Here is a 9,246-nt window from a genome sequence, read left to right as displayed (position 1 = left end):
CAGAGTGTGAATCCACCTGTATTTCATGATACCACTGATCCAGTGATAGCAAACACATGGATCAAGGAGATAGAAAGGGCTTTTGAATTGGTACAGTTAGGGGACGATCAGAAGACGCTGTATGCCACTTACTTCTTGAAGGGAGAAGTCATTTATTGGTGGGAATCAGTAAAAGCTATGGAAGTCACTCAGCAGATTTCTTGGGAGAGATTTAAGAAGTTATTTCTGGACAAGTATTACCCTAAGTACATGCAGAATCAGATGGAGCTAAAATTTCTTGAGTTAAAACAAGGGAACATGACTGTACTGGAATATGAGAAGAAGTTCACTGAGTTGTCAAGGTTTGTGACAAAGTATACTAGCACTGAGGAAGAAAAAGCAAAGAAATTTCAGCAAGGATTGGAGCCTTGGATCAGAGATAGGGTGGCTATGTTTGAGCTTGAAACTTATGCGGAAGTAGTACAGAAAGCTGCTCTGATTGAGAATAATGGGATGCAGTCAAGGAAAGAGAGGGATAACAAGAAGAGGAAGGTTCCATTTTATGGAGAAAAGTCTGAAGCTGGAAGTTCGCAAGATCGGAATGTAAAGAGGATTGGTTTCCAGAAGGGCGGAAATTTTCAAAGGAAAGGAAATTTGGGCAAAAGGCAAGAATCAAAAGGGAACAATCAGGCAAGCCAAGGGCAAGTTGGAGAAAACAGGTTCCAGAGGCCAGAATGCAAGCACTGTGGAAGAAGGCACCCCGGAGTATGCAATAAGCTGAGTATGACCTGTTATAGGTGCAATCAGAAGGGACATTTGGCAAATGAGTGCAAGATGCCGAAGCCAGGAGTTACGTGCTACAAATGTGGGAAGACTGGACACATGGCTAGGGAGTGTAAGGCAACAGGACCAGTCAGAGCTCTGATGAACGTGGCAAGTACCAGTGCAAGCGTGCCAGCCGAGGTATTGGCATTACCTCCACCACCCGCACCAACCCCGCAAGCAACAGCAAGGACATTTGATCTAAAGATGAAAGATGCTGTTCAGAATTCTGAGGTGATAGCAGGTACACTTTTACTCAATAATGTCAAAGCCAAAGTATTGATAGATTCGGGAGCCACAAGATCTTTCATATCAGAATCTTTTGTTGATAAGATCCAATGTGATAAAACGGTTATGAGTGAGGTAGTAAATGTGGTAATTGCGAACCAAGAGAAGATTCCTGTGAATCAATTTTATCCAAAATGTGAGATTGATATTTCGGGATATAAGTTCTCGGCCGACTTGATACTCTTCAAGCTGGGAGAGTTTGATATAATCTTAGGAATGGATTGGTTAGGAGAGAATAGCGCGCAGATAAATTGTAAGACCAAGAGAGTGAATTTAAAGACGAAGAGTGGAGAGAAGGTAGTATTTAAGGGACAGAGGCAAGAGCGACTATTTCTTACAATTATTCAGGCTAAGAAGTTACTTAGAAAAGGTTGTGAGTCGTTCCTAGCATATGTAGTGGATTCAGAGAGAGGCAGCCCCAGCATGGAAGATATTCCTGTAGTTAATGAGTTCCCCGATGTGTTTCCCGACGAACTACCAGGCTTACCACCAGATCGACAAATTGAGTTCGAGATCAACCTTGCTCCAGGCACGGAACCAGTTTCAAAGGCTCCGTATAGGATGGCACCAGCAGAAATGAAAGAGTTGGTGAGCCAGCTACAAGAATTATTGGATAAGGGAGTGATACGACCAAGTACGTCGCCATGGGGAGCACCTGTTCTCTTTGTGAAGAAGAAAGATGGGAGTATGCGTCTATGCATAGATTACCGGGAGTTGAATAAAGTAACGATCAAGAACCGCTACCCGCTACCAAGGATAGATGACCTTTTTGATCAGTTAAAGGGAGCAAAATGTTTTTCGAAGATTGACTTGAGATCGGGATACCACCAATTAAAGATCAAGGAAGAAGATATTCCCAAGACCGCATTTAGGACCAGATATGGGCATTATGAATTCCTAGTAATGCCGTTTGGATTGACCAACGCCCCGGCCGCATTCATGGATCTGATGAATCGAGTATTTAAGAAGTATTTGGATAAATTTGTCGTGGTATTTATTGATGACATCCTTATTTATTCTAAATCGGAAGAAGAACATATGCAGCATCTCTGGATAGCATTGGAGATACTCCGACAAGAGAAGTTGTATGCCAAGTTTACCAAATGTGAGTTTTGGTTAAAGGAAGTTCAATTTTTGGGGCATGTTATTGGAAATGATGGAATTAAAGTGGATCCGGCGAAGATTGAGGCAGTTATGAGTTGGGAGAGGCCAAGGACTCCTACGGAAGTGCGAAGTTTTCTAGGATTGGCCGGATACTATAGAAGATTCGTCAAGGATTTCTCGAAGATCGCCACACCATTGACCAAGTTAACCAGAAAGAATCAAAAGTTTGAATGGAGTGCAGAATGTGAAAATAGCTTTCAAGAGTTAAAACAGAAGTTGGTAACAGCTCCGGTGTTGGTACTTCCCGATGATCAAGGGAATTTTGTAATATTCAGCGACGCTTCACATAAGGGTTTGGGTTGTGTGTTGATGCAACACAGTAAGGTAATAGCATATGCGTCAAGACAGTTGAAGCCGCACGAGTTAAAGTATCCGACGCATGACTTGGAACTAGCCGCCGTAGTGTTCGCACTCAAGATTTGGAGACACTATCTCTATGGAGAAAAGTGTGAAATCTACACGGATCACAAGAGTTTAAAATACATGTTTACTCAGAAAGAGCTCAATATGAGGCAGAGGAGATGGCTGGAATTGATTAAGGACTATGACTGTTCGATAAATTACCATCCTGGAAAGGCGAACGTAGTGGCCGATGCGCTGAGTCGGAAGGAAAGATTGAATATAATGATAACATCAAAAGAGTTATCCGAAGAAATCGGAAAATTTGAATTGGAACTTTGTGCTTATGGGAAAGTCAAAGAAGTTTGTCATGCAATGACCTTTCAGCCAACACTACTGGAAAAGATAAAGAAGTATCAAGAGGAAGTAATGGAAAAAGAGAAAAATCAGTTATCTGGAGAAGAGATTAATACTAAAAGGGATGAGCAAGGAATACTAAGGTTTTCATCCAGAATATGGATTCCCCATGTATCTGAATTAAAGAATGAGATCCTCCATGAAGCCCACCATTCGAAATTTTCAATCCACCCGGGAAGCACCAAGATGTATCAAGACTTAAAAAAGAACTTTTGGTGGCCAAATATGAAAAGAGACGTGGCAGAATGGGTTGCGAAGTGCTATACCTGTCAGAAAGTAAAGGCAGAACATCAACGACCAAACGGATTAATTCAGCCCCTGAAGATTCCAGAATGGAAATGGGAAAATATCGCTATGGACTTTATAGTAGGACTACCACGAACAAAGTCCGGACATGACGCAATATGGGTTATAATTGATCGTCTTACGAAGTCGGCGCATTTCCTTCCAATAAATGAGAAGTCGTCACTGGACAAGTTGGTTCATCTGTATGTGCACGAAATCGTATTAAGGCATGGAGTACCTGTATCAATAGTTTCAGACAGAGATCCCCGATTTAACTCAAGATTCTGGAAGCAATTCCAGGAATGTCTTGGCACGAAGTTGAATATGAGCACGGCGTATCACCCGCAGACTGATGGCCAGAGTGAAAGAACAATTCAAACAATTGAAGACATGTTGCGCAGTTGTACAATCGATTTTGCTGGAAGTTGGGACGACCACCTGCCATTAATTGAATTTTCATATAACAACAGCTATCATTCCAGTATCGGCATGCCACCATATGAAGCTTTGTACGGGCGAAAATGTAGATCACCAACAAGTTGGGATGAAGTAGGAGAAGGAAGAATTCTCGGTTCAGAATTGGTACAACAGTTGCATGACTCAGTCAAGTTAATTCAGAAAAGGTTGCTTGCTGCTCAAGATAGACAGAGGAAGTATGCGGATCCCGCGCGTAAGGATGTTCAATTCCAAATTGGCGAAGCTGTGTTGCTAAAAGTGTCACCTAGGAAAGGGTTGATAAGATTTGGCAAGAAAGGAAAGTTAGCACCTAGATACGTAGGTCCTTTTGAGATTTTGAGCCAAGTAGGAAAGGTGGCCTACGAGTTGGCCTTACCACCTCAGTATCAGCATGTGCATAATGTGTTCCATGTGTCGTTGCTTAGGAAGTACAATCCTGACGCTAGCCATGTGATAGAATATGAACCTGTAGAAATTCAGGCAGACCTGTCATTTGTGGAGCAACCGGTTAAAGTACTCGACTGGCAAGTAAAGAGTCTTAGAAATAAATCAGTAAAGTTAGTGAAAGTACTTTGGAGGAACCCTAAGGTCGAAGAGTCGACTTGGGAGTTAGAGTCTGATATGCGTTCCCGGTATCCTCATCTGTTCTCTTAGATTCTGGGGACAGAATCCCTTAAGGGGGAGAGGATGTTACGACCGGCATTTTATGTAATATTATTTGTGAATAATATTAAGTTAAATAAAAATATATTCAATGCTTGTACGTTTGTGTGAGTGAAAATTTCTGCATTTTAAATTTGCTTTGGGTAGTATATGATTTTTCAAAGCAAGAATTTATTTAATTTCTTTATTTTTGATTTATAAGGAATATTCTAAGCTTTGGAAAAATTTTCTTTTAAAAGACATTTTGTACACAAATTTTGAAAATGATTTTATAAAGTCTCTAAAAATCCAAGTTATTTTATGGTATAAATTTTATAATTTTTGAACTTGTACTTTATTATATAAAATAAATCTTTGGAAATTAGTTGCTTAATAATTATCAAATTACATGATTACCCTTGCATGCAAACTCTCTTCTATTCAACCAAGGGGCAAGGAGGGCAATTCCAACCCCACTCACTTTCATTTTTCTAGCCACATTACTATTTTGTCCTTGCATGCAAATCTACCTAACTAAGATTGGAAGGTTACTATTGTAATTTCTCTCATCCACTCACTTATGGGCAAATAAAAACCAAGTAAACATGACAAACACACCACTTTCACTCCACCATTTCCACACTTCTCCTCCCTCCTCCCTCTCCTCTCGGCCCTCCCCCTCTCCTCTCGGGTTTTAGCCGAAAACCTACCCCCTCCCCTTTTCTTCATTCCACATTCAAGTTTCCACCTTCCATACAAGTAAATATTACTTCCTATATCATGATCATTCATATTTCAAAGAGTTTTGAGTAGAAAGTTTAAGTTTAAGGGTTGCATGTAAAGGTTTTAGTGAAACTCAAAATACAATCTTGATTCTTATGGATTTAAGGTTGTTTTCGAGAGGACTACAATAAATGGATAAGTGCCAAGTCTTGAGAAGGAAACTCTTGATGATTTAATGGCCATTTCCATCCATTTCATTCGGCCATGACCATATGGGAGCCGAATGAATGGTCCTTGAAATCATTCTTGCTGTTTTGTTCAATTTTTGCATGTTTATGTGATAATGACTTGAATTTTGTGGTGAAAATTTGATAAAACTCCTTGCATGCTAAGTGATCATCTAGGTATACCTTATGCTAGGCTTGCATGTCAATTTTAAGATGGAATATATGTAGAAAATATGTTGTTTTGGTTTGAAAAACCCGAAGGCATGCATGCATGTGGAATTCTCTTAGTTTGTTGTAAGATTTTGATCATTTGGAAAAGATTTTGTTAGTGAGCCTTAATTTCAGTAGGAATAATGTGATAATATTGATTTATGCTTCTTGTTGCATGGTAATAATTTGTGGTTATCTTTTATAAAAATATATATCTTGTTGTTTCAAAAGCATGAAGATTTGCGATTTGTTAAGAGTAGTCTCTTTTGTTTTGCCATAGTTGCACCTTAGGTAAGGATGATCTCACCAAGGGTATTTTAAGAAAAAGAGAGTTAGTTCAGTAGAATACCAAGTATAGGTCTTGGTTTAAGTATTTAGTTGTTGATAATTGGGTTTGTCAAGACAAAACCTTGGAAAATGAGAGTTATAGTTTCTGCAGAAAAATCAGTTTAGTACCCTGAGGTTTAGAGTGAGTTTTGACCATGTCATTGATGTGCACTTTGAGGCCCAAGCCACCAGAAGTTAGTATGGGGAGTATATAATAGGTTTTAGGAGTTGGTTGGAGGTTTGCATGTCATTTGGTTAGGTGCACAAGTAGAATAACAAAATCTGTCCAGCAGGGGACAGTTTGTTGCAACTTAGAAATAGGGAGATTTGGCCATGTCATGGGTAGGCCCTCATTAGGCCCAATTGGGCCTTAGTTAGAGGGTATGTCAGAGAAGTTTTTCCAACCATAGTTCATAGGATATGAGCTAGAACCATGTGTCACAAGTTAATTCAAGTCAGGGCATTTTCTGCCCAGAAAAAACAGGGGAACCTTGGACTTTTAGCTTAGGCCCAAGAAGGCCCAAGCCAGGCCTTTGAGCCACATCAAGCTTATGAGATGCCCTTAGGTCAGGAGAGTCTTGTGTAAAAATTTTGAAGAAAAACTTGTAGTTTAAGAGTGTCTAATGCACTCAAGAAACCTTAGTTACCATTCTGAAATTTGCACCAGTAAGCACTTTCACTTATCACATAGTTTTAGGACACTTAGAAGTGAGTATTAGGTCGACCACCATAGTTGAAAGATAGTATAAGGTCAGTAGAGAAAAAGGCACAAGTGAGGGTCAATAGGTTTTTGGATAATTTAGGAAAGGCACATTAAGTTAGGAAGCCCAAATTCGAAGACTTCGTTTAGTTAGCGACCAAGTAATTTAAGTGGTGAGTCGAGATCATCCGAGCCTAGTGTGGCGTTATGGTGTATGTGATGTTATTTGGTATTAATATACGATATGTGATTATGTGGCTACGTGTGTACATTTGAAAATATAAATGGTGGATATGAATTAAGTGTGTATAGGCCTAAGTGCCATCCATGTTTAATTTCGGGTTGTAAATAGGTTAAGATGGAAAGAATATATTATAATGAGGATTATTATTATTTATGTAGGATCTCGAGACGAGGGAAAACTTGCCATAAAAGTCGAGTGAAGCTCCAGTTGTTGCTCCTACCAGTCAGACCAGACCAGTCTATCTCAAGGCAAGTGATTCAACTTGACCTTTGCATTTACTGTAAACAGTTCATATATATATATCGATGCAATTATCCTGAGTCATTTTGATATATTTAAATCAAGAGTATCTTTGTTTATCTTTGAGTTACATAGAGATGCCATGAACCCTCGAGTACGTATTGCAAGTAGTTCAAAGTCTTTTCATGATAGTTTTAATGCCATGATAAAATAGAGATGTGTTATAATACCTTATTGATCCTTTTGATTATCATGCTATTGATCCCTGAGAAATCTTGATGTTGCACCCTGATGCTTTGATTCAACTCTTGAAATAACCTCGATAGAAACTTTATCGTGATACCTAAAAGCCAATCTTTTCTTAAATTCATTCATGATTGTTTGATAACCCTATCCTTACCCTAAAGCTTGATACCCTGTTATATACTGAGCTGATGATCAGCTTTCTTTATATTTTAACACCTTTATCCTATTGGAACCAGTGATGCTTATCTTCTTGATGTTCTAATACCTATACCTTGTCTACAACCATTGCTTTAAGCCTAGTTTGGCATTACTCTTTCATATTATCCAATAGCCTTGCTTAATTTCCTTGTCAAAATTCTTGTTTATGGAAATCTCTCGATTACCCTAATATAGTAAAGTCTAGTGGATCATGGCCCTGAGATTTAGTGTCATATTTCCAGTGTTTCAAATTGATCTATAATCCCCTGATAAAAAAAATGATTTCAGTCAAAAGAGATTTTGTCATAAATCGGCATCAGTTTTCAAAATGAATAAAATGTGGATTTTTCAGTCCCAAAGGGGGACAAATGTTTTCTTGAATGGTGGATCTGGACTGAGACGCGAGTCCTTTCCACACTTATATTAGGCTTAAAAGTTGCCTAGGGATTCCCAATAATGTTTTAGAACCCAGCGAGGTTCGGGATTACTTCGCGGCTGATCACCGGCTGTAATCCGTAGCGTCATAAAATGATTTTGATTAAGAATGGTTTTAAAATTTGTTTTGATGCAAGCAAAATGATGCCAACTCACATAAGTTTTATCTCTCGATTATCATTGATTATGTCATTCCATTGTCATCCTAAGGTATATCTCGATTTATGCTTTGCGTTGTATTGTTAGCACTTGTTGAGCTTTTGGCTCACTTCTTGCTTTACCCTGATATTACAGCTAGCAGCCATGGTTAGATTCAAGCAGATGCCCGTAAGACCTGTGATGCTGATGCTTATGTTCGAGCTCAGATAGAATAAGTAATAATAGTTGTGTGAGGACTCGGTATTTGTAATCAGATGTAATAGTTGGTAGTGTTGGGCTGTTCCAAACCCTAAACTGTAAGATCTTGGATTTTGGTTGTGTAATACTCATTAAAATGATGTAATAGCTATAATTATTTTGCTATTTAAGTTGGGGGTGTGACATTTTGGCATAAACCCGATACTCTTGCTGATCAGGCAAAGATACCAATAAGTAACCTTTCTACTGTAGATGGATGAATTCCTCACCGGTCATCACCCTGGCCGCATTAGGACCCTCGCACTAGACCGTTACCCGGCCACTCATAGCGTGGATGGACTGTTACCCAGCCTCTTACACCTTCATAGACCGTACCCCGGCCTGTCGGTATGCCGACTCAATTAGATGGACTTACTTCCCGAACGTTGGGCAAGTAATCAAATTGTTGTCTCAAAACAGCAACCATGTTGCGAATATAAAATACACCACAGAGCCGGATCCCTCATGTATTGAACGAGTATTTAAATCCCCTTGAAAGGAAGATCTTAAATATAAAAATGAGTTTTGGGATCCGCTCTTAACTTTTTAAAAATCATTTTGAATACTCGAAACATTTTTAAGAAGGTTTGGAGTAATGCTGATTTAATAAAATAAAATTAGTCCCAATATATTAGAAAATATCTGAATATTATTATTTAAATAATATTCCCATAAGGATAATCCTTATAAAATAATTGAAGTAAAAGTTTTTTAAAACTCATACTTGAAATGGATATTAATACCCATAGATATACTTATACGAAAGTATGATCTTTATTTGATAATCGAAAATAAGTTTGATTATCGAAACATTATTCTTTAATAAAATAAGAATATTATTTAATAAATAAGCGGAGTCAAAGTCCTCAAATGAATATTCAAAAAATTCATTAAATAAATAAACGGAG

This window comes from Apium graveolens, chromosome 1 (assembly GCF_009905375.1).
Source record: "Apium graveolens cultivar Ventura chromosome 1, ASM990537v1, whole genome shotgun sequence".
Taxonomy (NCBI): Eukaryota; Viridiplantae; Streptophyta; class Magnoliopsida; order Apiales; family Apiaceae; genus Apium; species Apium graveolens.
This window is presented reverse-complemented; position numbering follows the sequence as displayed.